Source organism: Equus przewalskii, chromosome 13 (assembly GCF_037783145.1).
Source record: "Equus przewalskii isolate Varuska chromosome 13, EquPr2, whole genome shotgun sequence".
Classification (NCBI taxonomy): Eukaryota; Metazoa; Chordata; class Mammalia; order Perissodactyla; family Equidae; genus Equus; species Equus przewalskii.
The window spans coordinates 50,263,472-50,275,463 of NC_091843.1; the positions used below are offsets into that span (position 1 = coordinate 50,263,472).

An 11,992-nucleotide genomic window follows, 5' to 3' on the forward strand; every position below is an offset into this window, starting at 1 on the left:
TCGTTCCCCTGATAAAGGTGACAGCTGCAGAGTTTCCAGTGGTGGTGGATATCGTCCATGCAGATTGCTTTTTAATGAAAGCAATATATTATCTTACCTCAAGACCCCGAAGCTTTACCTTGTTAATGTATTCTAGGTTGGCACCACATTTATCTATAAATTAGTTGTATTAAACACACTCCTTACTATTTATCCAAGCTTTAAAGAGTTTTTCTAGTGAGTGGATTTTGCTCCTTTCTTCACTTTAAGTATTGTTATACCCAACGACAACCCCAACAATATTTTAAAGTGCAGTTTAAACTTTATAGTTTAAAACATTCCTAAGCTGGAAAAGTTTTACCACAACTATACTCAATAACTTGATAATCCTTCACCACATTTAGCTATTAAAATATTGTGAAAAGATGTAATTGATTAGAGCACCTGCCTTTCAGTTGAAAGTTTGCAATAATTCTGAAAGCGAAGCCCATTTAATAGCACGGCTAAATAAATCTGAAAGAAGAAATAAGCTTAAAATTTAGGGTGAAAAGATTTAAAATTTGAAATTACAGAACTCTCCTACTCATATGTAGAAAAATAAAAAGAAAATCTTGTCACAGTTTAAAACTCAAATAATACCCCAACATACAACTTTTTGATATCACTGTATCTCACATAGGGTGTATATAATAATGTCAGGTCTACTGTGAGTGGTCACAAGTCACAATTCTGCTGGAAGTGAATGGCATCTATTGTCCTCTTGGAGGAAGACTCCATGGTGAAGTGCAAAATTCAATGCTGTGGCTCTGGAAACAGCTACAACACCATGGCCTTGTAACGACCCATGAACCCAAATTGGAAACAAACAACTATTTTGCTGAATGTGTCCTCTCTGACCTAAACCCAATATTAAACTTTTTGCAGAACTATAAATCAAATCTATTAAAGACAAAAAACCCAGTGAACCAGTCTGAACTAAATCCAAACCTACATATTTTCTAAAACAACTGAACTGTAACAAGACTAAAACATCAAAATATTCTCCAACCTGAATCGATATTTCATTTGGTTCAAGTCTCTGAACCATATTTTCTATTTCAAGACAGGATTATTGTTAAGTGTTAACCATCGCTTTAAAGAGAAAATACAGAAGGGAAGTTAATGCCATAGTTAGTACTGAGCATAAATAAGAAAAGCATGAAGTAAACTGTGTGAAATATAGCCAATTTATAAGTAATTTAAGTAAGCACACAATCATTCAAAGAAAAGGCATAAAAAATTGTCAAAAACAAGCAAATGTAATAATCAAATTTGGAACAATTGAGAAGGTATGCAGGAGTCAATGCAGATCACCTTTATGAAGTGGTAAATGAAAAATTCCATAGGGAGTGAATTGATTCCATGGTATAGTAGAGGAAACGAGCAAGCAAATACATATTAAGCACTGCTAACATCAATTTATATTTTAGATTCCACAGAATTATATTCACCTTGTTGGAATTTCCCTTATATATTGGTTATTTTTTTGTTAATTATGAATGGTAGAAAAATAAGTAGTGAATAGAAAATAATTTCAGGGTAACTTTTGGTCTGTATGAATAAGAAACTATAAAATTCAAAAGTATATATATTATTTGTGAGGCTGGCCCCGTGGCCGAGTGGTTAAGTTTGCGTGCTCTGCTGCTGGCGGCCCAGTGTTTTGTTAGTTCAAGTCCTGGGTGCAGACATGGCACTGCTCATCAAGCCATGCTGAGGCAGCATCCCACATGCCACAACCAGAAGGACTCACAACGAAGAATATACAACTATGTACTGGAGGGCTTTGGGGAGAAAAAGGAAAAACATAAAATCTTTAAAAAAAAAAGTATATTATTTGCGTTTTTAAGCTATCCTAGACAGATTAAAAATTTGGATGGTTTTCAAAAGAAATGTAAAGAAGTGATTCTTTAACATCTCAAATTTTGTAAATTGTCCTTTTGTGGTGTAGAAACATGAATATGTCTCTAAAAGTAACTGAAGCATACTTAAACATTATATGTAACTATGCTCTAGCATATACATACATATCTATGTGCACACACATGCATTTATATAAAGAAGTCTAGCTTTTCTTGAATGGCGTATCACTAGGGAAATGGTCATAGGACAGAAAGTCTGTGGATCCATAATTTTTCCCAACAAGTTCAAGTAAGTTAGGGTCTTTGATAAGGATACTAACATATTCAATCTATTTCTTAGGGCTGTGATGAAAAGTTAGAAGTCTGACATGTTCAGAATACTTATAAAAGAATAAAATTATACTCCATGTCTGGAAATTTCTCTTAAAGAAGTAATCATGAATGTGAGAAGATTTACCCACAAAGATTATCTACAATCAATATATAGCAGGAGCTATTAACTAATTGCCAAACCCATTTCCTCATCTTCCAGGGCATACAGCTAATGCATATTTCCCAGCCTACCTTGTAGTTAGAGGTGGCCACTTAGTTAAGTTCTATCCAATGGAATGTGAGCAGAAGTGGTGTGTGATGTGTGTCACTTCTAGTCTCACTGGTAATTGTTTATGCTCTTTCCCTTTCCGTGATGACCTTGGAAGCCACATGTTAAAGACGGTGGAGCGATAATACAGAAGGATCTTGCATCTTTGAATCACCTTCTGAAGGAAAGCTACCTGGTGATCAGAAACATTGGTTTGGACTGCATATGAGCAATAAATAAGCCCTGCTGTGTAAAATCTGTTGAGATTTCAGGGGTTTATCTGCTATAGTGTTACCTTAATATATAACATATTTTCTAATGGCAAAAAATTGGAAACAGCCTTAAAACCTAACAAAGTTGCAATGACTAATTCTATTTGGTGGAGATCATTGATAATTTTAATTTCCTTCCTTGAGTTTTTCTGGATAGTCTTCATTTTTTATAATACATACCTATAACATTTGTAATTAACACAAAAATTTATAATTTTCATATTATAAAAATCAAATTAAATGTGTATAGTTTGATGGTGTAAAGTGTTGGTAGATCCAAAAGAAGCGGATACTTTTAATAGAAAGAGAAAACATTTTATGCACATAAAATGTTGTAAATAGTTGGGAAGAAGAAAAAAATACCTTTATATTTTCCTCTCAGTTTAATTTGATTATATTTAATGGAAAACTGATGACTTTAAGTGGAAGGAATGTTACTGGTTGACTTCTGCATACACATTGTTAAAAGTCTGTGTGTGTGTGTGCACGTACACATATGTGTGTGTGAGATATCTAGTAGGAATCAAACTGAGACTTGACAAGAAAATGACCGTGGCATGGTTGGATTCTTAACACTCGTAAAAATCATATTGAAGAGCTGCCTAGTTGCCCAGGAAAATATAAAGAATCACCTATTATTAGGTGACTAATCTAGGAATAGAGAAGCATATCCCTTTTTCTATTTACTAACTTTTATTTTAGGTATCAACTATGTGGCTATTACTCCTTTTCATGATGGTCATTATTATATTATGCGATCAGCTTTAACTCATTTAGTTTTATTAAAGCTAGATAAGTATTGCCCTTTATTCACATCATATTCTCTGTCTTAATTGACTGTATCATAACCAACTTAACCAGAATAATCATGTCTCCTTTCCACTGAAAAACGAACATTCTGATTGAAGTCCATTGCACATTGAACGCATGTAGTTAACAGGTTATGTTCCATTACCTTTGTGCATTTCCAGAACTTCCAGCTGAGCTGTATGCTTAATGAGGGCTGTTGAGTCTGAGATTTGATTTTTATCCTACTTACAAGCTAATAAATTAGCCCTTTATTATTTCCTGGATGCAGGCAGAAGATACAAGACTCCTAGGTCAGAGACAAAAGACTTTATTACTTATAGCATAGCAAGCAACAGGAGCATTGGCATATTTGCATTAGTTCCCCTTGCTTCCAAGTGGAACTTCCCATATGTCAGGCCAAAATGGATGCTACACATGCAGTCAGTTTGCATTTCATTTGAGGAACATTGCACTTGGAGAATCTACCTCTTTCATAACAAGCTGTAAGCCTACTCTTTGTCCACGGAGCGATATTACCTCATTTCCCAAAGTTGCTGCATAAACAACCTTGAGTAATGACCCGAATAAAAGAGCAGTCAAGTTTTGCAGTCTTGGTACACAAAGTTGTTTTATAAAAAACTTCCTTCAAATGTAGTATGGGCAAGATAATTATGAAATATTCACAAATATTTCATAAAAATTTAGATGCATCTTGCACTAAAGTTACATCACAAGTTCTTAAAGTTCTCACTCCATTTTAAAGAAACTGGAGATAGAAATCACAGATGATGCATTCTGGTTTGAGAAATAAAGTCAAAAAAGAATTGCAATTAGTACATACACACTCAAAGTAAATGAATAGCATTAAGCAAAAAGATTGGCAAATGAATGCACATTTATATGTCTTAAAATATATTTAATGAAGATAAGTATGTGTTTCTGACTCACTGCTTTAACCCACTTTTTCAATTAATTGTAGTTCCAACTATTCTACTTCTCTTCCTTTTCAAGAGTTGTTTATCATCGAATGATACCCATTGATAGCCTCACTTGTGGTTTAGAACTAGACTTTTTCTGTATTTTCCAAAGAATATGTCTCAGCAAAGAGTATGATAGTACATGATGTCCAGAGCTGTATTACCTAATTTCCTAAAGGATTTCCTTTCAGAAACCGTTTTTACTCTCTCTCAGAAGAAAAGCACCTTTTCAGGTTGTTGCATGTAATGACAAACTTAGCTACCTTGAGCTATTTTCCAGTTTATGAATCACTCATGAGAAGATTTGTTGATATCATGAAGATTTCCAGATAGAATGTCCACTACAAATTAAGATGAAAGAAAGGGTGTTCGTTGCTAGAGTACATATCATAATGCAATTATTTATGAGATGTTTTTCCCAGAGCTTTTCATGAAGCACCAGCTGCTTTCGACTAAGTTGCTGCTTTTTCCACGGACAGTAGATATGGAGGTTCACACCTATCCTCCATGTGGCTTGAAGCCTGGAATTGATGAAACGGATGTAGGTGGCCTCACGTGAAGAGTCTGAAGCCACAGCCATCAATGCATTGCATTTGATGAGCACCTCAGCTATGGCAAAGGGTAGTGTTGTTTTATAAGCCTAGATGATTCTTAACAGGGTAGGAGGCCCATTAATGCAGTGTCCCATCACACAAACCAAGTTCAAAGATTTTAAAACTTATCTAGTGCGCTATACAGATGTGACTTGGAAATAGCGTATTCTGAATTCTTATTGAAAACAAGTTGTGTTGAAAATGGCACAACTCCGTCTAATTTTGGCAAATCAGTGCTTTGACCTGAATTTGTATTTTGGTTAGAAATATTAGGATAAAAGGGCTTTGTAAGGAAAAAATTTTTGGCCATGACTTTTTCCAACAATCACAGAGTTCCACAAAACATATGCAAACAAACCCCTGGAAGCCCTGTCTAGCCCATTTATCCTGCACCCGTAACACCAGTTCTTGATTATAAACTGTTAACCTCTGGGACTTTCCTTTCTACACCTCTTTTTTGGGCTCAGTTCCTATTGCATCCAGATAATTTGATTGGCAAAAATGACCTCCTGATGCAAAAGAAGCAAAAACTTTCCAGATTTAGATTACTATGGAAAATAAGATTATCAAAGATCTAAATAATGCAACCAATAGCAAAACATCCTAGTAAATCATACTAACCCAGCTAAATTAGATAGCACTGTCCATATACAATTACACTGTTTGGCTCCCATGACAGCCTTTAAATGTGACATGTTATTTGACATGTTTGCAATTAGGGCTTAGAAAAAAAAATCAATTTTTTTCTATTCCACTTAAAATAAAAAATGTACTGCTTTCCAATGAAATGCACCTTTTTTAATTCAAGACAGACAAAAAAGTAATACCAGAACAAACATTTCACAGCTGCATTATGAAGATAGACATTTAAAGACCAATTTTATTAGATTTTATGAAAGGGCAGAACCTAGAAGTAATTACCAGCATGTTGTATTTACTTTCACATCATTGTCCTTATTCACTCTGCTCCTAGACTTCGAACAGAAAGTGAGGTAGACAGTAACTGGCGGTCCTGGGTGAGCTTCTGAAAAAGCTCTGTGGGAATTGTCTGTTATCAGCTCACACAGGGGGCGCGTTCCTCCTTGATCAGCCTGAGATCCACTACGGACAAAGAAAATTGTTCTTTATTCCTCCACCTTCTGTTTTCCTTTGGTGTTGGTTTCAAACTGCTCTGAATAATCCATACACATTGGCTATGGATAAATATTCAAAGGTGAGATTCTTAACTGAATAAAATAATTCCAACTTATTGGAATTATTAGAATTCCCTTCTCATAGTTCCTTATTTATTCTTATATCCGCTTAAAATCTTTAATAAACATTTGATATTTTTTCTCTTTCAGGAAGACAGTTTGACTTTTACCATACTTTGTTCCACCACTACATAGCATATATATGTATATAATAGCAATAATAGTAACAATAAACTAACATTATTTATGTAGTTTCTATGCACCAGACACTGTTCTAAATGATTTATATGAATTACCCCAGCTGATCTTTTCAGTAACCCTAGAGTTATTATCACCAATAAATATATCTGCCATTATCAATAGATTAAGGGATTCCAGTGATAATTCTGAAGTAAATCATTATAATTCTTGTTAGTTACTTTAATGTAAATAGAGGGCTATGAAAGTTAAATAAACTCTGTGATGAATTTTGAATAAAACAAATTAAACATTATGGTAGGCAGAATAATGCCCTCCCCCACCCCAAAGACATCCATGTCCTAATTCCCAAAGCCTGTGACTATGTTACCTTATGTGGCAAAAGGGACATTGTAGATGTGTTAGGTTAAGGATCTTGAGATAGGAAAAGTATCCTGGACTATCTAGCTGGGCCCCCCAAATCACAAGAGTCCTTATAAGATGGTGACAGGAGTGTCAGAATAGGAGAGAGACTGGAAGATGCTATGCTGCTAGAGGAAGAGGTCACAGGTGAGGAATGCAGGTAAACTCTAGCAGCAGGAAAAGGCAAAGGAACAGATTCTCCTCCACAGCCTCTGAGAGAAACACAGCCCTGCTGACACCTTGATTTTAGCCCAGTGAAACTCACTTTGGAATTCTGACCTCCGGAACTGTAAGATAATAAATGTGTGTTGCTTTAAGCTACTAAATTGGTGCTAATTTGTTACACCAGCAATAGGCAACTAATACAAGCAGGAACCTGATATAATGTGTGAAGTGTTATTATATGGTGTGAAAAAATATGGGGCCCCAGAGGAGGGGCCCCAAGGAGTCAGGAGAGTCTCTTCAGAGGAGGCCACTCTGTGAGAGCTAGTCAACCATGAAGTTAGAGGGAGCATCATCCACATAAGACCGCTCTCACTTCTGACACCAATTGTAAGTTCAAGGAGTTCCCAAAACCACTCTTGTTTTAATAATTCTCTGGAAGGATGCACAGAACTCACCAAGAGCTGTTATACTTATGGTTGCATTTTATTAAAGGGAAAGGATATAGATTAAAATCAGCCAATGGCAGAAGTATATAAGGCAGAGTCTGGGGAAGTACCAAATGCAGAAGTTCCATTGTTCTCTCCCTGTTGATTCATGGGCAGCCTCACTTTCCCAGCATTGATGTGTGGCATACTGATGTATGGCAAAGAGCATTGCCAAACAGGGATGCTCACCTGAGCCTTGGCAGAGTTTTTACTGGGGCTCCATCACATATGCATGACTGATTGATTGATTGCTCATATGATTGATCTCAGTTTCCAAGTCAGCTGATACCACTTTACTCAAAGCCTCCACTTTACCTTATATTGTTGGTCTTTCCACTCAGTCCTCATTCTAAATACTGCCTGGTGTGGACAGCTGCCATCCTAAATCACAGTGTTAGACTCTCTGGCATGACTTAGGCCTTAGGCAAATGAAGACGCTCCTACCAGGTATGACACTTACAAGGTCCCAGAGATTGCCTCCCAGAAGCTGAGGGCAAAGGCCAGACCTTCTTTTTGGGCAAGGCTAAATCTTTACGACACACACCAAACCGCATTTAAAGGGTAAGTGGATTGTTCCCATTGGAGCAAAGGAAAGAGAGAAAAGGGCATCCAAGACGTGGAGAACAGCATGACCACAGGCACAGCTGCTTGTGGCATTTCTAAAGGAAAAGCTAGTAATTGACTGCAATTTGAATATAGGGTACTGGGCACTGGAAGATGGGAGTAGCTGGTAAAAATCCTGATTGTAAAGGCCCTAGTGCCATATTAAGGAGTTTTATATCAAGAGCAAGGAGCATTTGGAATATTTTTCAAAAGAGAGTGATTTGAACAAAGGATCTTTTTGTAATGTGAATAGTCACCTCCCACTTTATGTTTTATGAGTTCATGCTTTGGTCTATTAGATTTATTTTTAATAGGGCAATTTCTATTTATAAGGAAGGAGGAAGTTCTCTTTTTCTAGAGTAATGCTGACAACAGAGTTAGACAGTCTGCTCAGACTAGACCAGGTCAAGTCCTAGGGAGCAGGACAGAAACTCTGGCAGAGGTGGGTTAGCAGGACTTCTTCCTCTGACTTCTTCTCATCATCTGGAAAATGCAGTGTAACTGGTCAAAAACCCAATGATGCTGGGACAAAGCTGGCCTGCAAGCAGACTTTTGGCAAGTAACCCAGTCAGTACAGGGCTAGTCTTAAAGGAAACTTATCCTAAATTTAGTTATTTAGTCTTTATTTTGATTCCCCACAAAGGTCCCATGCTACAATGCTGTGATTGTCAAGATTCAGAAACAGTCAGAAACTCACTGTCTTAGTCAGCTCAGGCTGCTGTAACAAAATACCACAGACCGGGTGACTTAAATAGCAAACATTTTTATCTCACAGTTCTGGAACCTGGGAAGTCCAAGATCAAGGTGCTGGCAGATTCATTTCTTGGTGAGGGCCCTTTTCCTGGCTTGCAGATGGCCACCTTCTTGCTCTATCTTTGCATGGTGGAAAGAAAGAGCACTGGAGTCTCTTCTTCTTCTTATAATGGCACTAATCCCGTCATGGGGGCCCAGCCTTATAACCTCATCTAAACCTAATTGCCTCCCAATACAACCTCCTGATACCATTACATTGGAGATTAGGGATTTAACATATGGATTTTAGGGGGATGCAAACATTCAGTCCACAACGCTCACCATTCTTCCACATTAGTTTAGAAGCGCCCATGGGGGCTTACCACACAAAGGAACACTATTGTCTGTCATCTCTGTTTTTTATAATTTTTAATTTTTAAATTTTTTTTTGAGGAAGATTAGCCGTGGGCTAACATCTGCTGCCAATTCTCCTCTTTTTGCTGAGGAAGGCTGGCCTTGAGCTAACATCCATGCCCATCTTCCTCTACTTTATATGTGGGATGCCTACCACAGCATGGTGTGCCAAGCGGTGCCATGTCTGCACCTGGGATCTGAACCCGTGGAGCCCGGGCCACCGAAGCGGAACATGCACACTTAACTGCTGCACCACCGGGCCAGCCGCTGTCATTTCCTCTTAACAACAGGCTTGTTTCTACACAAAAGCTAACTTGAAGGCATCTTTCAATTGAGAAAATTATATTATGTGCTTCCCACAGAAAGAAACACTGCAGGATTTCAATGCCTGAGAACATGGCTTAAATACTTGGTCCATCTTTTTGTACAATCTTGTGCATATTTATGTCTAATATTCACCTGTAAAATGGAAACAGCAATGATCTTTCCTTTTGTTTTGAGGAGGCTTACTTCACAGAGTTTTGTGAGGACCAAGGAATACTGAGATAGTTATAAACAAATGTATCCGTGAATTTTCATCTACATGAGACAAAACATTGCTTTTAATTTCTGGGAGGTTTGTGGGCTTGCAGGAACTGTTCAAGGACCCATCAGTTAGAAAATACTGCTCCTTGAAGAGCCTCTGGGAAAATAAAGAGTTCTAGGACCTGGGGCCTGTCTTCTCAAGGACCTTATGAGCTAGTTGATGAGACAAGTTACATAGGCACAAAGATCACCCAAGAAGTAAGTTGCTAGATTTAGCCAATAAAAATACAAGATTTCCAGTTAAATGTAAATTTCAGATAAACAATGAATTATTTTCTTTAGTATATGTATGTCCCACATGTTGCATGGGACATACTGAAACTTAAAAAGTTATTTGTTGTTTATCTGAAATTCAAATTTACTGGGTGTCCTATATTTTATTTGGCAGTCTTACTCATAAGCCAAATGAGAAAATGAACTCTCTCAGGATTTAAAAGAGGGAATATGTCAGTGAGTTCTCAAGGACGTAGGTGCTGAGGCAGAGTTAGGAGGGCAAGAGTTTTACTGAACAGCAAGACTTGTGAAAGGAAACGGAAAGAAGCAGGGTTGGCCTGGGGAGAGCGGACAGTGATGCTGACCTGACAAAGTCTCTGCCAGCACAATCAGGAGCTCTAAACAAAGAGTGCCCATTAGAAGAGTCCACTCTGGATAGAAATGGCAGGGTTTTGTACTACGGAGTTGCTCAATCTCCTCCCAACTCCCATCGAAAGTAGCTTCCTTCTTGGCCAGTCACTGATGCCAAAAATTGTCTCATTAAAATGCCATTGCTGCCCAACAACAGAGAATTGGTTAAATTCTCTATCTCTTCAACACTGACATACTATGCTTTCATTAAATATAATTACAGAAAAATATTTACCTAAAAATGAGTTAAAACTCAGGTTATGAAACAATATATAGCGTATGATCTCATTTTGTTAATACATGTATTTGAGTCCATGTTTATACACACGTATGCATACACACACACACACACACACAGAAACACACATTAGGAGGATGGAGAGAGAGAGAAACCAGTAGGATGTGCACTAAAATATTAACAATAATTATCTCTGAGTGGTGGGATTATGGGAGATTTTATTTTGTTTGTTACTAATATTTTCTAAAATTTCTGCAGTAAGTATTATTTTTGTATTACAAAGAAGGTTAAGTTATTACAATTTTTTAAAAGCCATGATTAGCCTTCTGGGCCTTTCCTTCCCTTCTCACAAGAATTAAATATTTTTCTACACATATTTAAAGCATAGTTGGAACTCACCATAGGAAAAGATGTCCCCCTTACTTCATTCTACCACAGCAAGTGATCTAAGCAGTTTCCTGGGGTTCTCCTTTTTAGAACCCTATACATCATTGTAGTGACAGCAGGCAAATTTGATTAATTCTGGGGGTCACAATAGAGACGATCTTTGCTTTTTTCTCATATATAAGAGGGAAGAAAACAGCCGCTTCCTTGTTACTACCTTCTTCTATTTTTGACATTTAATCTCTTGTTCATTCTGGGGAGCAAAAACTTTACTTTGCTATTAAAGCATCTTGCCTTTGTTAACAAAGCTTTCAGATTAAAGAGTTAGATGTGGAATTTAAAAGCTTATGAAAGTTTTATTTATCAGGGATGTGAATGGCTAGTTCATAAAATATGAGAACATCTACATTTGCCTTCAAGATATGCTGTGGTTTTCTTGGATCATATAAAATACTGCCTTCAGCAACATTATAAGAAGGAATTAAATACTCTTGAGAAAAGAGAAAATAAGATCTCACTTGGTCTGGATGTTTGAAGATGCTTCTTTGATACTGTGAATCCTGTGATTTTTTCCATTTCAGGCAGAAGATATAAAATAAGCAAAATTGGAAAGAAAAAATTTAAGCGGATTCAACAATGCCTGAGTCATTCATGAATGCTGTTTTCATTGGAGAAATCAGTAAAAGAAAACTGAAGATCTTTTAAAAGTCAAAAAGTCTGTTTCTCTTCTTTATTCTTGGCAGAATGAGGTATGTCTTCCTAAAGGTCTGAGGGAAAGTTCTCAAACCGCCTTCTTCAGATTGTTTACTCACACCAGGTTGACAATTGTTATGGTTTCCAAAACTATAACATCCAAATTTGGCTGTAAAGCTTTGGACATT

At 36.9% G+C, this 11,992-nt stretch overlaps 1 long non-coding RNA gene across 1 annotated transcript; it reads right to left on the reverse strand.

Annotated features, from left to right (window-relative positions):
* Window positions 1–3,830: 3,830 nt before the first annotated feature.
* LOC139075114 (uncharacterized) lies at window positions 3,831–11,965 on the reverse strand. The gene is made up of 3 exons (XR_011525174.1): window positions 11,630–11,965; window positions 6,010–6,189; window positions 3,831–4,836 (listed from the first exon to the last, which is right to left on the reverse strand). It is a non-coding gene; the product is annotated as an uncharacterized lncRNA (long non-coding RNA).
* Between the last annotated feature and the right edge of the window lie 27 nt (window positions 11,966–11,992).